The 21,297-nt window shown below is 38.2% G+C and overlaps 1 protein-coding gene across 11 annotated transcripts in view; it reads right to left on the bottom strand.

Annotated features, from left to right (window-relative positions):
* MSRA (methionine sulfoxide reductase A) overlaps positions 1-21,297 on the bottom strand; it is a 385,886-nt gene that overhangs the window by 335,141 nt on the left and 29,448 nt on the right. The window contains exon 1 of one of the 11 annotated variants that reach the window (XM_054561187.2): positions 7,276-9,878. The exons of the other annotated variants lie outside the window; for them this stretch is intronic. The gene's annotated coding sequence lies outside the window, so the exon portion shown is untranslated. Of the gene's footprint in view, positions 1-7,275; positions 9,879-21,297 lie in introns of those variants that run through there. 11 annotated transcript variants of the gene reach the window in all.

The raw sequence follows: 21,297 nt of genomic DNA on the forward strand, positions 1-21,297 counted from the left end.
AATTATCTCCCATGTTTGTGATATCTACCAGCTAAATTGCTTTCAGGCACATTATCTCATTTACTATTCTGAACAACCCTTTGATATAGGTATTACAACAGCCACTTCACTTGTAGGAAAAGTCAACCTTTAGAGTTTTGGAGATTTTCCCATGATTATCCAGTTAGTAAGTGATGCAAAACTGGGATCTCACACTGTCAATGCTACAGCACAGATGACCATTATATGACAATATATTATTCCAAAGTTATATGCATCATCTTTAAGATCTGTGTTACTGACCTGAAGCTACAGGTTTGAATTCACAAACGAAATAGAATATTACTGACATTTTTAAAGCCTTCAGTCAAATCTGTTTCTTCTGACTATTTTTAATATACCGACCTCTTCTAAAAATAAGTTGCAAAAGTCTGATAAAACCTTGCATGTTAATAACAAAAAAAATGGAACTCTTACCCAGGTAGGGTAAAAATAAATTTTCTAAATTAATAAAGTAGAAACTATAATGTCATCTCTTATACTCTTTTATTCAATGTGCTACTGGTAAACACATACTAATCTCTGGGTAGCTAGTGATTAAAGAAGGCTCAGTCCCTAATTTGAGAATGTAACTATCATTAAACAAGTTACCAAACACAAGTAGCACCAACAACATAAGCTAAATTTAAGGAATACACAGCTCAGACACTGTCCAGGTTACTGCACCAAGTACAAAACTAACAATAAAAATAACAGTATCAACTATGGGTAGCCTGAATTTCACCCTCACCTAGCAATAATAAGGTACCCTCCTACTCCCCTACCTCACAGAAATGAGAGAGTGCCCCCCTTTTCCCTGCTAGCACAGTGTCGGGGAAGGTTTGTTAACACAGAAGGCTTATATAAAATCCAGTCTCATACCATAGTACCCAACATGCCTGGATATAATCAAAATCATTTACCATACCAAGAACCAGGAAAACCTCAATTTAAATGAGAAAAGACAGTCAAGAGATGCCAACATTGAGATGGCACAGATGTTGGAATTATCTGACAAGGATTTGAAAGTAGCCATTATAAACATGTTTCCACAAACAACTAAAAATGGGCAGGAAACAAATTTTAAAAACAGAAAGTCTCAGTAAAGACATAGCAGATAAAATACAATAACTGAAATTAAAACTCACCCGGTGAGCTAAATAGCAGAATGAAGATGATAGAGGAAAGAATAGGTGAATCTGAAGGTAAGAACAATAGAAATTACCCAATCTGAACAGTAAAGAGAAAATAGACTTAAAAAATAATCCATATCAAGCACTGGTAGAACTATAACAAAGTTTTAACATTCACCTCCTCCAAGTCTTGGAAGGAAACGAGAAACAGGGTATACCTGGGGAAGTACTCAAAGAAATAATGCCTGAAAACTTCCCCAATTTAGCAAAAGACATAAACCTACATATTCGAGAAGGTGAATGATCCCCAAACAGGATACACCCAGAGAAATCCACAAAAAGGCACAACATAACACACTCCTTGAAAACTAAGGACAGAGCAAGATTTTGAAAGTAGTGAGAGAAAAAGGACATCTTAGCTGAAGGGCAAAACAACTCAAATGACAGCAGATTTCTCATCAGAAACCACAAAGGCAAAAGAAGGGGGTACAACTGAAGCTGCACTGAAAAAAAGAAACCATCAACCCAGAATTCCACTTTTGGGGATACACCCAAAAGAATTGGAAACAGGAGCTCAAAGAGATATCTGTGCACTCACGTTCATAGCACCATTATTCACAATAGCCAAAAGGTGGAAGCAACCCAAGTTTCCACTGGCAGATGAATGGAGAAAGAAAATGTTGTCTGTCCATACAATGGAGTATTATTCAGCCTTATAAAAGAAGGAAATTCTGACACATGCTAAAACATGTATGAATCCTGAGGACATAATGCTAAGTGAAAGAAGCCAGTCACAAAAGGACAAACACTGTATGATTCCACTTATATGAGGTACCTGAAGTAGTCAAATTCATAGAGACAGAAAACAGAATCATGGTTGCCACGAATCTGTTGCGGGGTTTGGGGAAGGGAAGAATAGAAAGTTATTGTTTATGGGTACAGAATTTTGGTTTTGCAAGATGAAAAGACTTCTGTGGCTTGATGACGGTAATGGCAGCATAACAATGTGAATGCAACTGATACCACTTAAAAATGATTAAGATGGTAAAATACATGTTATGCATATTTTATCACAATTTCTAAAAATTAAAAAAAATTCTAAAAAACAAATAATATCTACCATTTATTCAGTATTTACTACATACCAGACACTATGCTAAGAGCTTTGCATGTATTTCCTTACTTCTCCTCCCAAAATCGTGTGACAGAAATACCATGATCCCTGTTCCACAAATGAAGAAATTAGGTTTACATAACTTGGCCAAAGTCCCACAACCAAAAAATTGAGTCAAAATTCAAACTCAGTTTGGGGAGATGCTGAGGAACATTATCTCTAACCCAAGATGATAAAGGAGTATTTGTTTCAAAGGCAGCTTTCCCATGAATACAGCTAAGGTGAAACACTCCTGCGTCTTTGAGAACAATTTGATCTTTTCAGATGAGGTACAATAACTTAGAAGGGCTAATAGGAAAAGAGATATAAATGACATTGATAGACAAGGATAAAAGAATGGCATCACTCCAGAGGGACTAATTCTTCAATATTTTGCACAAAACCTCCAGATCCACACATAAGGGGTATTCTAATTGTATAAGACTGAGAGATTCTTAACTGTAAGAGAAGAAAATGTTCGTCTCCTCTGATAACATGCAATACAGAACACACACAGGTAACATTTTTCACTTTCTGCTTGCTTTTGGAGAAATAAAATAACCTAAGCACAACTCATGGCCAAACTTTTAAGTCGAGCTTTGCAGAGGTGGTACAATTATTCAGAATCTGATGAGTTTCAGAATAAACTCCTAACTCCAGTACTCTCAGAACCTTTTCTTTCACTTGATCTAAATTTCTACTTACTCATCCTTCCCTGTTTCACCATGTTCTCTAGAACACTTCTGATCACATCCCCTAGCTCCCTAGACTCCACGGTCAGATACTGGAACGCTGCGCTCCCTGGCCACAGACCTTTGACCTTCTCCCAATACCTGCTATTCCAGTTCCAAGCCTGTATGCACCCCAGGATCTCCACAAGCACAATGGGGACTTGGTACCTTCCTGCAGCAGATCATGGCACAGTGCTTGGGCAGCAAAGCAGAGGCTAAATTCCAGCCCCTCACTGCCTTGGACACAGAACTATACACAATGATCCTGACCCTGCCTCTCCCTCTCCTGGGCCTCAAAACCTCCCTGGAGAAAGACCCAGAAAGACGCTGTTCAACATGAACTGGCCTCAGCAACCCATTTACATCCCCTCATGCAGCCCCCCAATAACACATTATGCCCTCTCAACGCCTGCGGTTGCTGATATTGCAGTCTAACCCAGGACCCCACATTCACCCTCGCTCCCTCACAGGCCCCTGGTGCTGCAGCTACAGCAGGACAGAAGCTGCTTGCTGGGCAGCGCCCTCAGCTCTGCACAACTGCCCTCACCATCTTCTCTGTCTCCATTCCCTCTGCCTTTGTCCTGCCCTCAAAAGAAACACTTTAAACTCACTGGGCACTCCACTGGCCTGCTGCATGCTCAGGCCACACCACCAAGTCCTAAGGTACAATATGGGATCCTTTGGGAAAATGAGGACAGAGGGAATGCAAGACAACGGAGGGCTGGCCAGAGAGAAAGCAGGTGTCCAGGGCCACCCCACACCGGTCAAGTCCTTCTTTTATATCATCTCCAATGGCCACCTCAAGAGAGCCTAATATGGTCACAAATAATGTGGCCCTCTGCTGCACCCCTCTAAACCCATAACCAGCAACAGAGAAACAAGATAAAGAAAGCACAGTGCTTTTTGTTTTTCTATCCATGATGGAAAAAACACTCTCTTCGTCAAATAAGACTCAAGATAATACTCTGGTTCACCACTCGGTTTATTTCTTCCACGAATACTTATTAAGTGGCCATTGTGTACCAGTCCCTGTGCCCAGCATGGCTGCTTGGATTACATGGAATAACAGGCGAAGGTATTTGGTAACCTGAAAAGGTATCTACGTTCATCAATTACTCCTATCCTCTCCTCTACCCAACTACACTAGGAATTCCCGTGGGCAGCAATTCTATCTTTTGCCTGGCACAGAGCAAGTCCTCCGGGAGTAACTGCTGAATGACCTCAGCAGTGTATACCCACGGCTGAGACACCTCTCAACTCCATTCCATGGGCCACCAGCTCTGCCTCACGCCTGGGCCACCAAAGCAGCCTACAAGCACATCTCATCGGATCACGTGACTTATCTCCTCTTCAAAGATGAACCTATGCCTTCTTTTTGTATCAGAGAACAACTGCATGGAATAAAGTTAGGTCACTGAGTTAAATGCACTCTCTCTCTCTCTCTCTCACTCACACACATACACACACACGAACCACTAGAATATAGAAAGTGAACTGATAGGTCCATTTAAAATACACCACACCCCCTAGCAAACCTTCTTTCAAAGGGCCACGCTGGCCTCAGGATGTGGGATGGGCCTTATCTTCCTCCTTTGTCTCACAACAGAAAACAAAGGAAAGAAAAAAAATCCCACATAAACAGGCCACTGTTGTTTACGTTGCAGCCACATCTTCAAAGGTTCAGTTACACCTGCTTTGACATATGTAAGATCTAGCATGTGAGCAGTGGCTCAATCTCAGTTTCTTCCTCCCTGATTTGAATTGCTTATTTTACATGTCTGTCAGAAGACTTGAACAACTCAAGTTTTCTGGCCAATAAAATGTAACAACCAAAATAGTCATAAAACAAGATTCTTACAGCTATGTGTAATACAGCTAATATCCTGATTTTTTATAATCACACTCTACAATATGTGTATTGTGCAAGAAAAGTGAACATACTTTGTTGAAATAAATCTCATTATAGTACTGCCTTTTTCTATCTAGGCATTTAAATTTTATTTTAAATCTATTCCCTCTTCCATCCCCGTTACCCAAAATAACTTTATCAATAAAATATTAGCATATTTAAGGGAGTGCTCAATAAACATTTGTTGAATAAATGAATAAATGTGCGAGTAATTATAAAATACTGGACTAACGCTCCCTGAGAAGTTCGCATTAATTTGTAGAATAATGTGCTTGTATGTTCAGGTACATACATCAAAATGGAATTTAATAATAGACATCAAGTAGCAGTTAAATATTAATGCATTTCTGCCTTAATAATTTTACTTCAAAATATTATACAATTCAAAAGACAATAAATATGAACTGAGATAGAGTTCATTTACAATCAAACCACTAGTATTTATATACTTTAAAATAAGATTTGAAATACTAATACTAATATGGAAATAGTTAATAACCTAAATGTCAATGTGTTTGTAGTACAAAAGGTGTAAAAGTAAAGAAGCATGCATTATGTTACAACTAAATGTCTTTTTTAAAAAATGTAATCAACGCAACTTCTTAATTACACTTTTTTTAAAAAAAGCTTGCACAAAAACGTGTCCATTATACCCGGTTTACAAGGAACATCCGTATAGGAGATTTTCTTTCATTTTAAGCTATGTAATGAGTAGGCCAGAGAGAATCTATTGGTAAGAAACTTCAGTGACTATAATAGCTAATATTTATCAAATTTTAAGTTTAATACACACTATAAAATGTAGTTTTACCAGTATCAAAAAATTTACTACTTCTTAAGGTATATTCTGACATATTTGTTTTTTAATTCACCTACTTTTGATCACACTGTTAGAAAATAATTGGACATGAAATAGTTTGGATATAAGTTTGTTCTGAGTTCGCTGCAAAGAAGTTAAGAAATCAGCTAGCAAAAATTATTTTAACTTCAAGAAAAAATGGACTTAAAAATTAAATAAGTTATATATTTAGCAAACCTAAATGGCAAGAAGTTATGTTAAATGTTTAAGAAGTAAATGGAAGTAAATATAAATCGGCAATAAGACGGTATTAAAATGAAGCTCTAATTTAAACTTATTTGCTGAACTTTCTTTTTGTTTCATATATTGTTGTTTTTAGTATAGGCATGAATGATCCTGTAATCAATTCAAAAAGGAAGACTGCAGTCAGGCAAACATTTCCTTCCCAGTGCCTATCAGCATGTCTTTCATGTCTTGGCGTCCATTTTAGGAGTATCAGCGAGGTAGTGTATAAAGGAGCTTATTAAACAAAGGTTGTCATTTTGGCAACACACATAAACGTTAAGTGATTTCATTTTACTGAAAATCAAAATGTTGATTAATTAAAAAGTTGAAGAATATACTTAAGCTTAACTGTTCAAACACCTCTGTTAGATTTCATATATTTTTCAATCATATTTATATATTAAATGCCATTTTCAGGATTGCTGATGTGTCACTATAGTTTTATAAAAAAACATCTGAAACAATTGATCATTTAAGGCGCTCAATAATGGAAAGCTATAGACAGGTTTTTATTGTCGAAGGATTAACAAATCAATGATTACATACTCAAAACAAAAGCACAGATCCAGGGGCAGTCTTTTATACTGCCCAAAATGATGAGTACTTATGTGAATAGATACAATTTTCCTGTATTCTTTCAGCATATAAAATAAAAAGAAAATACATGATTATAGGAAGTCATAACCTAATCCTACAAGTCAAACCCTCTTTAAAAACAGAACACTTACAATGAGGGTGGTCCACAGTAACACATGCCTTACAGTTAACCTCTCCTACAATAATGCTGATTTTTAAGAACAGAATTATCACAATCCAATCATAATCAGGCCTAATAGGAAGGATTTATTGTTCAGAAATCAGATATAAAGTATATATCTAAGTAAAACACCAGGTAGTATTAAAAAGAAAATCGGTAAACTTTCTAAATTTTCCTTCTACTTAAAACATTTTGAGAGAGCCAGGCTACAGTAATCGTTTAATTATAAAATCTAATCAACCAAAAATAAGGAATTTTTCTCCAAGTATTGCAAACACAGCTCACCACTACTTCTCCAAAAGATTTAAATTCTATTCTCTACCATTCCCAGCCATTTCTGCCAACATCATAAAAATCACCTTTCATCATTTCCTCCTCACAATGAGAATTCACTAATCGCATACATCTCTTAGACATAGACACCTCCTCACCCACCTCCCAAAAATGGTTCAGAGCAAAGACACACAAAAAAAATAATGACCAAGCTCACATTTCTTGTTTGCCCTTCAAGCGAAGTCTGGTGTCTTCAGCTTGCCTTTCTGGTCTTCAGTGTTGTCACTAATTGCTGGGGGATGTAGTTTAGGACAGCATGAAGCAGCAGAAATAAAAGCTGTTGCTTTAAGAAAACGTTTTCTTAAACACATGGATAAAACAACTTTTACTCTGACTTCCTGGCTGGGCTGCACAAAATCTTAGAAAGGCTCCTTGAAAAGTTAATGTCTATAAATGTCTAAAAATAAAATAAAATAAAATCTAAAAACTTACGTTCTGAACACATTCCGAAGGATGTCTTTCTGATTTGATTTGAAAGCAGGTTTGTATTGATGAACAAACTTTATTTTGTAGAAAATTAATATTCCCTCTAATTAGAAATTTGCCTTGCCATCTTCTATATTAATCCTGTCTCTCATGCTATAATCATACATGCAAAAAATCAAATATAGTATTTCCCAAATGCATGGACACTGTGGAAGCTTCGTTTTGAAAAAGGCTTTTATTTCCCTTAATACTGGTGACTAAACGTCATTGTATGTACCAACACTTTCAAATAGCCCAAGAGACTTAAAAAGCCTTCTAAGTTTGAAAACCAAAAAGTTCTGAGTTTTTCTGTACCCCAGGACGGTTTTCTTTCCTGAAGCTCAAGCCGAGAAAGCAGACAAAAGAAGCTGATTTGACTGAGCTGTGCCAAGTCTTGCCTTTTTTTCTTTCCTCAGCTCTCCCTCTGCCTCTCTCTCTCCCTCTTTCTCTCTCTCTCACTCTTTTGCTCCCAGTATGGCAACCTTCCGAGCAGTCTTGGCGGAGGTCCAGGCTGTGCCAGTCTGTCTGAATTCTTGTCTCCAAAAGATGTCCTTTGCGGATCAATTAATACATTTGAAAACAGGAAACCGTGGTACGGTACCCAAATCCTGGCACCAACAGCATCGACTTCTGCCAAATCACCTTACAGATTTCATGGTATCCTACCTTTCATAATTATTACTAACATGTTCCCGGAGCAATAATGGAGTACTAGAAGCCATTCACTGCTCAGCAATAAGGAATCTGTTCCCTAGAAATGTCCATATGCGACATATGCACAACCTGCAATAAATCAAATTTCTCCTGTGAGAAGATGTATGTAACTTTAATAAGCACCACATACTGTATTTCTTTTTATAAGACTTGCTTTTCCTTGTCCTGCTGCAAAGACTCATGGGAGAATAGAAACGGAGGCATGGAGATTAAAATTAAAACTGTATGCCCAGAAATGTCATGCTTTATCCTATGGAGAATGAATATAGTTTTGATTGATCTGTAACTTTATTTTTAAGGAGGCTCTAATACAAACTGCACCTATTCAAAATTTCACTACAGATGTATGGGGGAGAAGAGTTCTTTTGATAAAACAGATAACAATAAAAAGGAAAATAAAACAACTAAGGTAAATTTAATAAGAGCAAGTATCTTTTCATATTTTGACATCTCAAGTTCCAACATAGTCACTTGTTTACTTAATTCATATTAATACAATATAATAAGCATAAATAAATACTGTTTGCTTTGATTTTTACCATAAACACCTTTTGAAGCAAAATAGCCAGTCTGTGCTTCACACACTTACCTGGCTTAAGAAATCATTTTTACCTATGATGCTTGAACATAGAAAAGAGCCACATTCTAGAATCATCATTTCATAGAAAGAACCCAGAAGGGTGACTTCTAGTCCTTGATTCTGTCACTTTCTAATTTAGATAACTCCAGGTCTCAAATTGCTAATCTATCTAATCTCCTCAGTTTGCTCATTTACCACATATGAAAATCAGTGACTTCCTACTCCTTGCTTCCAAACTACTACATTTATGCACATAGTATACCTTCATCCTAATTGAATAGTAATTAGTTAAGTTTGTGTGCTCTGCCAATCAAATGTGTCATCTTCACAATTAGGATCATGTGTCATTTATCTAAGAAAACTGAAAGTCTTGCACACAGCCTTCCATATACAGGTGTTCAACAAATCTATTAAGTGAATAAGTTATGGGAACGGATCACATAAATATCACTCTGAAGTTCTATTAAGTAATATGACAGTGAAAGACAAAACCACATATTACTAAACCATAAAGCTGATAGATCAACAAAATGCTACAGAGATATCACAAGTGTTGAATTAAAGCGCTGACAAAAGTGTCCCATGCTGTCCCTTCAAATAGGGATGATGAAATGTGGGCAGACTAACAGTGAATTTGTAATTCAAAACTAAGAACCTGTTAATAGCCAAAGACTAAAGAGAATCTTGAAAGCAGCATTGGAGAAGGGACTCATCATGTGCAAGGAATCCTCAGTAAGATTAACAGCCGATTTATCATTGAAAACCATGGAGACCAGAAAGCAGTGGGATAACATAGTCAGAGCTGAAAGGAAAATAACTGTCAACCAAGAATTCTATGTCAGCAAAACTATTCTTTGAAAACGAAGGAGACATTAAGACATTCCAAATAAAAACAGAGTTCATTACTAGCAGACCTGCTCTACAAGAAATAAAGGAACTTTTCCACCAAGCTGAAATGAAAAGACACTAGACAGTAAATCAAATCAATGAAGAAATATAGGAGTAAATATAAAGGTAACTGCAGAAGTGAATATTTTACAAATAGTATAAATGTATTTTAAAACGTAATATAGTTTAATTTTTTAAACATTCTTAAGCATTTCTAAAATATTTAAAATGGGATAAATGTACTCTTTTTTCTATCTGATTTAAATGACAAAAGCATAGAACTGTTGTTATAAACCTATGTTGAAAAGCACACAATCTATAAAGAGGTAATATGTGACAATAAGAGTAAACAAGGAATAGAACAGAGCTATATAGGAGCAAAGTTTTTGTATATTATTACGTTGGTATTAATCTGAATTAGATTGTTATAAATTAAGATGTTAACTGTAATCCCCAGGGCAACCACTAAGCAAATAACTCAAAAACATAGAGGAAAATAAATGGCAAGGAAATTAAAATGTTACTTGAAAAAATATTTAACATAAAATAAGGCAGTAACAGAAGAACAAAAAAGACAAAGATACGTAGAATATAGCCAAATAGCATAAATAAATCCTATCTCATCAGTAACTGCATTAAACTTAAATGAATTAAACACTACAATTAAAAGACATAGATTGGCAGAATGCATTAAAATTTTAAAACAAAATTCAACTATACGCTGTCTACAAAAGACACACTTTATACTCAAAGACACAAAAAGGTTGAAAGTGAAACTATGAAAAATATATATACCATGCAAAAAGAAACCCCACGAGAGCTGGAATGGTTATACTAACAGGCAAAACAGACTTTAAGAAAACGCTTGCTACTAGAGATAAAGAAGGACATCTTATAATGCTAACAGGGTTAATTCATCAAGAAGAGACAACCAATATAAACACACATAAGAACAGAGCCCCAAAATATACAAAGCAAAATCTAAAATAATTGAAGGGAAAAATGGGTAATTCAATACCTTTCATTCCACAACTGTTAGAACAACTAGACAAAAGATCAGCAAGGAAATAGAAAACTTGACCAACACTATAAATCAACTAGTACCAACAGAAATCTACCGAACAATCTACCCAACAAGAGCAGAATTTTTTTTTTTTTTTTGAGACAGAATCTCACTTCATCACCAGGCACAATCTCAGCTCACTGCAACCTCGACTCCCTGGATTCAAGCAATTCTCCTGCCTCAGCCTCCCAAGTAGCTGGGACTAAAGGCGCGCGCCACCATGCCCAGCTAATTTTTATATTTTTAGTAAAGGTGGGGTTTCACACATGTTGGCCAGGATGGTCTTGATCTCTTGACCTCGTGATCTGCCCACCTCGGCCTCCCAAAGTGCTGGGATTACAGGCGTGAGCCACCACGCCTGGCCAGAATGTACATTCTTAAGAATACATGGAACGTCCTCCAGCAGACAATATGTTAGGCTATAAAATGAACCTCAATAAATTTAAAATGATTAAGTCAAAGTGTGTTTTCCAACCACAATGGAATAAAAGTAGAACTCAATACGTACCAATAAAAGGAAGGAAAAATCACAAATATATGGAAATTAAATAACACTCCTAAATAATGAAGAAATAATAAAGACTAGAGTGGAAATAAATGAAATAAAGAACAGGAAAACACAGAATATCAGCAAAGACACTGCAAGAGTACTACAGACCCTTTACCTCACACCTGTTAGAATGGCTATTATGAAAAAGATCAACAAGTATTGGCAAGAACGTGGAGAAAAGGGAACCATCTACACCATTGAAAGGAATATGAATTAATACAGCCATTATGGAAAACAGTATGGAGGTTCCTCAAAAATTAAAAATAGAACTACCGGCCGGACACAGTGGCTCACACCTGTAATCCCAACACTCTGGGAGGCCGAGCCAAGCAGACTGCCTGAGGACAAGAGTTTGAGACCAGCCTGGCCAACATGGCAAAATCCCATCTCTACTAAAACTACAAAAATTAGCCGGGTGTGGTGGCACACATCTTTAATCTCAGCTACTTGGGAGGCTGAGGCAGGAGAATCACTTGAACCCGGGAGGCAGAAGTTGCAATGAGCCAAGATCGCACCATTGCACTCCAGCCTGGGTGATAAGAGCAAAATTCCATCTCAAAAAAAACAGAACTACCATATGATGCAGCAATCTCACTTCTGAGTATATATCCAAAGAAAATGAAATCAGTATACTGAAGACAATGTGTACTCCCATGTTCACTGCAGCATTATTCATAATAGCCAAGACAGGAAATCAGCATAAGTGTCCATCAACAGATAAATGAAGAAAACATATATGGCAAACGGAATACTATTTGGCCTTTAAAAATTAGATTCTGCAATATGTGACATCGCAAAAAATAATATGTGAGGCAATGCACATAATTAGCTTGATTTAGCTTTTCTACAATGTATACATATTTCAAAATATGTTGTACACCATATATACAATTTTTGTCAGTTTTTAAAAGTGAATAATGAACATAAGTAAAAATTTAAAGCACTACAGACCAATATCCCTTATGAACATAGATGAAATAATTCTGAACAAAATACTAGCAGACTGAACACAGCAAAATATAAAAAGGATTATAAGCTACGACCAAGTCGGATTTATCCTAGGAATACAAGACCGGTCCAACATATAAAACTCAATCAATGTAAAATACCATATTAATAGAACCATGTACAGAACCCACATGATCATCTCTACACAGAAAAGGATTTGACAAAAATGCACACACAAATGCCCACAGAATCATTGTTCATAATAATCCAAAATGCAAACAATCCCCATGTTCAGCAGCTGATGAACTGATACAATGTTGCCGGGCTATACATTGGAATATTACTCAGCAATACAAAGGATGGAAGCACTGACGCATTTACAAAGGAAGGAAGCACTGACGCATGCTACGGCATGGATGGGCCTTTGAAAAAAGTATGCTAAATGAAAAAGCCAGACACAGAAGTCCGCATATTGTATGATTCTATATACATGAAAGGTTCAGAAGAAGCAAATCCATCGACACAGAACATAGCTTATTGGTTGCTGGGACCTGGGCAGAGGGAAGAATTGGAAGTGACTGCCAATGACTATGGGGTTTCCTTTTGGAATGAACCAAAATTTTCACGGTTTAATGGTGATGTCTGCACAACAAAGTGAATGTACGAAAAACCACTGGATTGTACATAATAAAATGACAAGTTTTATGGCATGTGAATTACATCAACTTTTTAAAAGTTGCAGTCCATCTCTCAAGTATTTATGGGTGTTACAACCCAAGATAAACTCACAAAAATCCTTTATAGCCTCTTACACAGAGGCAATACTATACATTAGCTAAACCCTTATCCACCTGAATCTGCTTCAGGACTCTGCCCAGCTAATTCTAGTGCCTTACTCTGTTTTGACTTCTTGGTTCCATCCCAGCCAACTCCAGCATTCCTGGTTCCATCCAAACATCGCTCCCTTCTGCCAGCTCTGTTGGTTCTGGCTCTGAGAGCTTCTGCTCGCCTGGACTGCTAGGCCCTCCCAGAGGCACCCAGTCATTTTTGTCTTCCAACTCACACTGCCAGGCCCTAGGGAATTCAAAATTTTAACAGCCAGCCCCCTCTGCATTAAGTCTCTGCTTCCCAGGACTCACTTCGCTCTCCATGTGCACTAGGAATCCCAGCAGGCACACACAGCCCTTTTCAATAGTAACCCAAGATCTGACTCATCCCCTTTCATGCTGCTGTGGTTTGGATGTGGTTTGCTTGTCCCCACCAAGTCTCATGTTGAAATTTGACACCCAGTGTGATGGTGTTGGGAGGTGGTGCCTCGTGGGAGGTGTTTGGGTCATGGGGACATATCCCATGTGAACAGATTGGTGCCATTCTCAAGGGATCAAGTGAGCGCTCACTCTCATGAAACGAGACTGTTTCTAAACGAATAGATTCGTTCCCTGAGAGTGGGTTGTTAGAAAGCCAGGATGTCCCTTGGGTTTGGTCCTTCTTCGCAGGTGCTCGCTTCTCCTTTGACCTTCTCCACCAAGTTTTGATGCAGCACAAAGGTAATCACAGGAGGCCAGCAGATGCTAGTGCCATATTTCTTATACAGCCTGCAGAACTGTGAAGGAAAAAGACCTCTTTTCTGTATAAATTATCCAGCCTCAAGTATTCCTTTATAGCAACACAAAATGAACTAAGAAACACCTACCTCTCTTCTACCCGCTGTGGTTTCCCCTCCTAGCCATGTCCTTGGACAGGATGCTGCTTTCTATACCCACATCAGACACTGACTATGGGAATGTGCAATGGCAAATTCACTAATATGAGGCATTTTCCCTCCAGTTTTTACTGTTTACCTGATTTACTGGTGGCCTCAAAACCTTTTGATTCAAGCTCAAAGAGGAGGTGAAAATGAACACAAAAAGGGAAATATAAAAGGAGGCAATTGTTAGGTTTGTTCTTTTGTTCTTTTAAAGTTTTGTTCTTTTTAAAAAAATAAAATTTACTGTGTATTTTTGAGTTTTACAACGTCATGGTATGGGATACATATAGACGGTAAAATAGTTACTACAGTGAAGTAGACTAACATATCCATCATCTCAGAGTTACTGTGTGTGTGTATGTGTGTGTGTGACAAAAGCAGCTAAAATTTACTTATTTAACAAAAATCCCTAATACAATACAATTTTATTAACTTTAGTCATGATGTACATTAGATCTCTCATTTGTCCAACATATCTGGTTTTTTTAATCCTTTGATCTACATCTCCCCAATTCCTCTCCCTACCTGCAACCCATGGAAACCACTGCTTTATTCTCTATGTGTGTATTAATATTTGAGATCTTTTTAAAAATATTTCATATAAGTGAGATTATGTAATATTTGTCTGTGTCTGCTCATTTCACTTAGCATAACGTCCTTTAGGTCCGTCTGTGTTGTGGCAAATGGCAAGACCTTCTTTCTTAAGGCTAATATTCCATTGTATACATATATCACATGGTCCTTATTCCTCCCTTGATAGATTGTTTGTTTTTTTTTTTTTTTCTGAGATGAAGTCTCACTCTGGTGCCCAGGCTGGAGCACAGTGGTATGATCTCAGCTCACTGCAACCTCATCCTCCTGGGTTCAAACGATTCTCCTGCCCCAGCCTCCAGAGTAGCTGGGACTGCAAGCGTGCAGCCACCACACTCAGCTAATTTTTGTATGTTTAGTAGAGATGGGGTTTCACCACGTTGGCTGGGCTGGTCTTGAACTCCTGACCCCAAATGATCCGCCCACTTCAGCCTCCCGAAGTGCTGGGATTACAGGTGTGAGCCACCATGCCTGGCCAATTCCTCCCTTGATAGACATTTGTTTCCACATCTTGGCTATTGTCAATAATGCTGCAGCATACATTGGAGTGCAGACATCTTTACAAGGTAATGATTTCATCTCCTTTAGGTATATTCCCAGAAGAGGAATTACTGGGTCATATGGAAGTTCTATTTTTAACTTCTTTAGGAACTTTCATCCTGTTTTCCATAATGGCTATACCAAAATACATTTCCACCAACAGTGAACTAGGGTTCCCGTAGTTGGTGGTTACAGAGGGTAGCACGGGGAAGTGTTTCTACAGACTTAACAGAAGTCTCTTGAGAGTGGCAGAAGAAACAGGAAGTCAAAATGAACAGACTTCCTCTATACCTGGGTTTTTTCAAACTTCCTTCCAGGGAGCCCTAAAGTCCCCCCAGATGCTTCAGGGCTTTGACAAAGGACAAAGAAATGATAAGCAGGTGAGGTCCTAGATCACCCCTGCATTAACTGAAGTATTTGCCATTAAAAGTAATGGCAAAAACCACAATTACTTTTGCACCTACCTAATTCTTCCATTTCTGTGAATTATATGTATGAGGTTTACCTGAGATTTTGCCAAAAAGTCTACTGCATTCGCAGAACCCATGAAAATTAAAATAAATTAAAAATGTCTCTCTTAGAAAAAGTTTAAAATCCTTTACTTTAAGCCAATCTCAGAAAACACTCCCTAATGAAATAACCTAACAAGAAACCTCGAGGGTATGGCACTCTCAGAATATTTACAATGTGAGCTAATATTGTCATCTGAGATTGAAGACTGAGACAGGCAGCCACTCTCCCAACCATATCAAGAACAGACCTACCTAGCCCACGGGACAGAAAATGGAAGACAACTGAGTTATGGACCATTTCCCTACTTTCTTTCCCTCTGTAAATTTAGATCCTTAGAACTACAATCTGAAACCCCAAAGAGCACAGATCTGGTCTCCTTTCCCCACTATTCGTTAAGTGTTAGACACATCCATTCACTCGAACAATTCTCTCCAGCACTCTCTGAACAACCACTACTTGCCAGGCATGAGCCAAGGGATATGGAGCCCCTGCCATCATGGAGCTCAGGACAGACAGACAGACACGCAAACAAATCATTATAAATACATGCCATGCATGAGCTGTGGTAGAAGCACAGACACGCTCTCCCAGGGACACAGGAAAGAAACAACCTGTTCATGAGTCATCCACCAACCAACCAAATACATGTCATTTCACTTAAAGAAAGGAGTTTTAAAAACATATTCATTTTATAGGTATTTGTTGTATTTATAGTATGCAGAAATTAGCAAGGCTCTGGGAAATACAGAGGCACATCAGAAAGGCTCCAATCCTCAAGATATTTAAAGTCTAGTAGGAAGATAAGACACTTTGCAAACACAACCATGCTTTACACGTGACAATTCTTATTATGGAAACATCTCCCAAAATCGTGTCTTCCATGTTGCCTCCCTGGTGTCATAGAAGATAAACTTCCTTTCCACAAAGCTCTAGTGTGGAATTCTGAGGGCCCTCCTTCCTAAGGCCAATCCAAATTATATCCATTCTTTCTCTCTCTCCCTCCCTTTCCCTCCCTCTCTCCTCGGCCCACCTCTCTTCACCTCTCCTCTCCTTTCCCTCCCCTCCTTCCTTCTCCACAAGTATATAAACAGTCACTACTTGCATTCATTGATTTATTAAGTATTTACTGAGTACCTGCTATGTGCGAAATATAAGGTTAGAAGCCACAATGAACATAAAAATGAAATAAATGAAAGGTGAAATCATGTATTAATATCAACCGCCACAATAAGAAGCACTTTGCACTCTTTAACTCATTCACTCCTCATCTAAGCTTTGGAGGAAAATAGGTATTACTTTATGGATGAGGAAACTGACATCTGTAATTATGTGACTTGTCCAGACCATCAGATTCATATCTAGGGTACAAAAATTTAAAGCAACCATCCCAGGTTTCATTATTTAATGAATTCACAAAGCTGGAATTAACATAGGTGCCCTCATATATCCAACTTCCTACTTAACAGTGCTTCTTCAACGGCTAACTGGCACCTTAAACTCAACTTGGCCAAACCAGAATTCTTGATTTTTTCTCAAAAATCTTCATTCCTTTCTCAACCTTCCATTAAATGGTAGCACCAGCATCCGACTGCTCAACATGAAAACCCAAGAGTCATCTTCAATGCATGCCTCATCACCCACTAGAAAGGCTATTAGGATAAAGACAGACAATACCAAGTGTTGGCAAACATGTATAGAAATGAATCCTCATACATTGCTGCTGGGAATATAACATGGTAAACAGTTTAGCAGTTCCTTAAAGTTACACTGATCATAGGAACCAGTTATTTCTACTCCAAAATCTAACCATGAGAAATGAAGACATGTGTTCACAAAAAGTCCTGTACATTCATAGAAGAATTATTCATAATACCTCAAAACTGGAAACAACCTGAACACCCAGCAGCAAGGTCTATCTGTTGCCACTAAGGAATAAAATGAAACAATTATTAGTAAGTGCAACAACATGGAAGAACCACAGGAACATTATGCTAGCTGGAAAAGTCCGGACAGAAAAGACTACATGTTGGATGATTCCTTTTCTATGAAATTTATCTTTAAAAAGATAACTATGGAAACCGAAAGCAGATCAATTGTTAGCTGGAGGCAAGTGAGCAGACTGACTGCAAAGAGGCAGGAGAGAACTTTTGGGGGTGACGACAGTGTTCTAAAACTGGACAGCATTGATGGTTTCACAACTGTACAAACTTGTTAAAAAGCAAACTCCACTACTTTAGAAGAGGTGAATTTTGTGGTACATAAATGATACCTCAGTATGGACACATAACAGAAAATATTAATGTAGAAAACATCCAAAGTACTTACTGTATCAGGCCTTCAAGGGGCTATTGAGATGACTAAGACACTGTCCCCACCTAAAAGAGCTTCCGTTCATCGTCTTCCAGTTGCAGAAACAGGACAGATCCATGGAAGTTATTAGATATCACGTGGCAAGAAATGACTGCCAAATACACACAACAGGCACTTTCTTGAGCACAACAAAGTTTGGAGGAAGGAGAGAGGCCTGCAGCCAGGCACTGGGGAGGCCTTACGGATGATGTCCATCTGAAATGGGGCCATGAGGATGAGTGGAAATCAGAAACGTGGAACAGGGTGGGTATTCTCAAGAACAAACCCAAAGGCAGGAATGCTCAGGGTGTGGCAGTGATCAGTGGGCTGTCTGGCTAAAACAGAGGCCCACAGGAGGGCCGAAGAGCCCCAGGTCAGCTAAGAGCTGCCAGAGGCCTGAAGCACCCCTCTCAGATTTTCCTCAAACTTCAGGCATTTGAGCACTGTGTTCACGACTTTTGCCATATTTAAAACTATAGTACAATTTATTTATGATTTACTTGATATGTTTTAAACTCACTTCTTTTTAACCTAGATTTTTAAAGGAAATTTTGTATTAAATATAAAGGGGAACCAGCAACATTTGCAAAAATAAATTTTTTAAAAAATAAAAGAATGTTACTGAATTCACAAAGCCTATAGCTACCTCTAAACTCGAGACCTATTTCTATTAAAAAAGAGGATAGCGAGTATTGAAGATTAAAAACATTCTAAAATTCTAAAACAGTAAATTCTAAAAGGATAGGGCAATAAATGTAATAACTAATTTTATTTAGCACTTACTATAGCCACACACTGTTCTAAACGCTTCTCCTTTTGTGTCACTTAATCTTCATAATAATAATACCTACCTCATCAGGTTATCATCAACCCCATTTTTCACCCTAGGAAATTAAGGCACAGAGACCTTAACTAGCTTGACCAAAGTCATGTAACTTGCCCAAGGTCATAGAGTAATAAATTTCAGGGTTGGGACTAAACCCAGGTAGTCTGTCTCCAGTTTGTATACCCACCCGCTAAAATTGAGCCAATCCCCACATTAAATAATATTTAGGAAGGTTTACATGGTTAAGATCTGTTTGATGAACTAAAAGAAGAAGAGACCAGAAGACTACTACAACGATCCAGGCATAAGATCCTATGAGTCAGTGGAGCCGGGCAGGGGTCACTGCCGTTAGCTGCAGGCAGCGGAGGGCTGCAAAGCAGGAGCTGGGCCCTTGTCCAGGGATCTGGCCAGAAGGCAAACCTTAAAGAAAGAGGCTAAGGCCCAGGTCAGAAATGCAAAACCTACTGTGAAAGAGAAGAGCTAGGAAAACCACCATCCTCAGGAGGCCAGAAGTCAGAACTTGGAAGCACAGACAAGTCAGAGGGTACTCCATAACCAGCATGAGGAGCAGCAGGGTCGCTGAAACGCCAGGCCCTGCCTCGACTCCCGATGGCACCCAATAGCCTCTTAAGATGTGACACTGCACAAGTCCTTGCACATTTCACTTCCAAAACACAATATTGATATGAAGACCTCAATTTTATTTGTAAATGGATTTCAGGACTTTCAAGAGCACAAAATTTAGCTGTACGTTGGCCTAAATCCCCTCTTTGAAATTCAAAGTACTCACTTAGGACTGGGATCTAATTCTCAGAGAAAGTATTTTAAAATTAAAATTAAGCAATACATTTAAATGCTATTTCCAAGCTCTGACAGGTCTGAAACATCGTGAATACAGACACCATTAATCCACAGACATCAAAATTGTGTTATTACCTTAAATCTTCAAAAATCATTGTTTAGGGAAAAAGACAGGATAGCAGATAAAACTGTCAGAATAAGAAAAAAAGAAAACCTCTTTGAATAAAATTTCCTCTGCATAGTTTAAAAGACTAAAAAACTTAAAAACAAATGATCTGGAACTGCCCAATTTGATACTTAACTCAGGTTTTGTTAAATAAGCAGGAAAATTAGACATTGTAGGTTTATGATTCACCCTTGAAAAAATGTGATTTCTTATTTCCCCAGAGAAAAGCTTTAAGTGCATCAATAGATTTCTCTGGATATCAAATATTTCTCCATCACTGTGAGTAAATTATATTTGGATCAAAATCAGATGGATTAAACTTCTCTTAAGATACTCGAGAGATTTCTAAAATACAAGGAAATGTGTCACATATCTAAAAACAGTATTTTAACCTAATACCTCCATGGAAATGTCTCTCAATTAGAATATTAGCCAGAAAACAAATCTAAAGTGAGTTTTAGATTTGACTAATTCAAAGTAACTTGTTAAAACTAGATTGTCATTTGCTGATGTTAAGATCGAATTCATAATCTTTTCGGCCCTTTAAAAATCTCTGGAAATACAGCTTTGTATTTTTGTTTTTAACACAGAAAAAAAAATGTATCTGAGTGATAAGTTGGATGGGAGTCACAATTTAAACGCTATGTATGCAACAAAGAATGTAAGTATGGTTATGTGCTTCCAAATTCTTGATAAATGCACCCCCAGTCAGTGCCATCAGATCGGAGGCTTAATTATTCTCATCTGTGTTATTTTTGGCTTCCTGACTAAACTATAAACTCCTTAAGAGCTGAGATTATTAACTTTTCTAATCACCCATTAGCACCGTGCTGAGCACATCTAGTCGTTCGGTAAACATTGATTGAATTCCTACTCTGTTCACGGCACTTTGGTGGGTGCTCCAGGGATAAGGTGATAGAGTGAACACAGTCCCCCTTCACAGGGGGAGCAGGTGGAATAAAACACAACCACACAACCGTGTGATGGGCAAAGGGGGCCACAGCACACCGGAATGGAGATCACAGAGACGGAGCCCTCAAGCCCCGTCACCACCTCCTCTTGCCTGTTCGACATGCAGTTCAAGCTCCAAGGTTATACAATTTAATGCCAGGTCAGTGTTTAAAAAGTCTCATCTTTGCTTGAGAAAACAACTTGGTAGGATTTGGAAGTAAAAGACGAGACCCTTAGTGCACACATGTTAGCGAGAACCCACGCCAAATAGAAGTGCTCCATCTGTTTTGTGGGAGAAGAGATGACGTATGTTTTCTTAGGAGGGCAAAATGAAGGAGGGCTGGGAAGGAAGGTGGACAGCTTCGCCTTCAAGCAGGCAGAAGCTGTGAAATGAGGCTGTCTTGGCAGCAGGAGTAACCAGGGTTAGAGGCCCCCCTTCCGTGATGCGTGTAGTGTGGCCCCTCCCCCATCACTCCTTCCCCAGTCT

This window comes from Pongo abelii, chromosome 7 (assembly GCF_028885655.2).
Source record: "Pongo abelii isolate AG06213 chromosome 7, NHGRI_mPonAbe1-v2.0_pri, whole genome shotgun sequence".
Classification (NCBI taxonomy): domain Eukaryota; kingdom Metazoa; phylum Chordata; class Mammalia; order Primates; family Hominidae; genus Pongo; species Pongo abelii.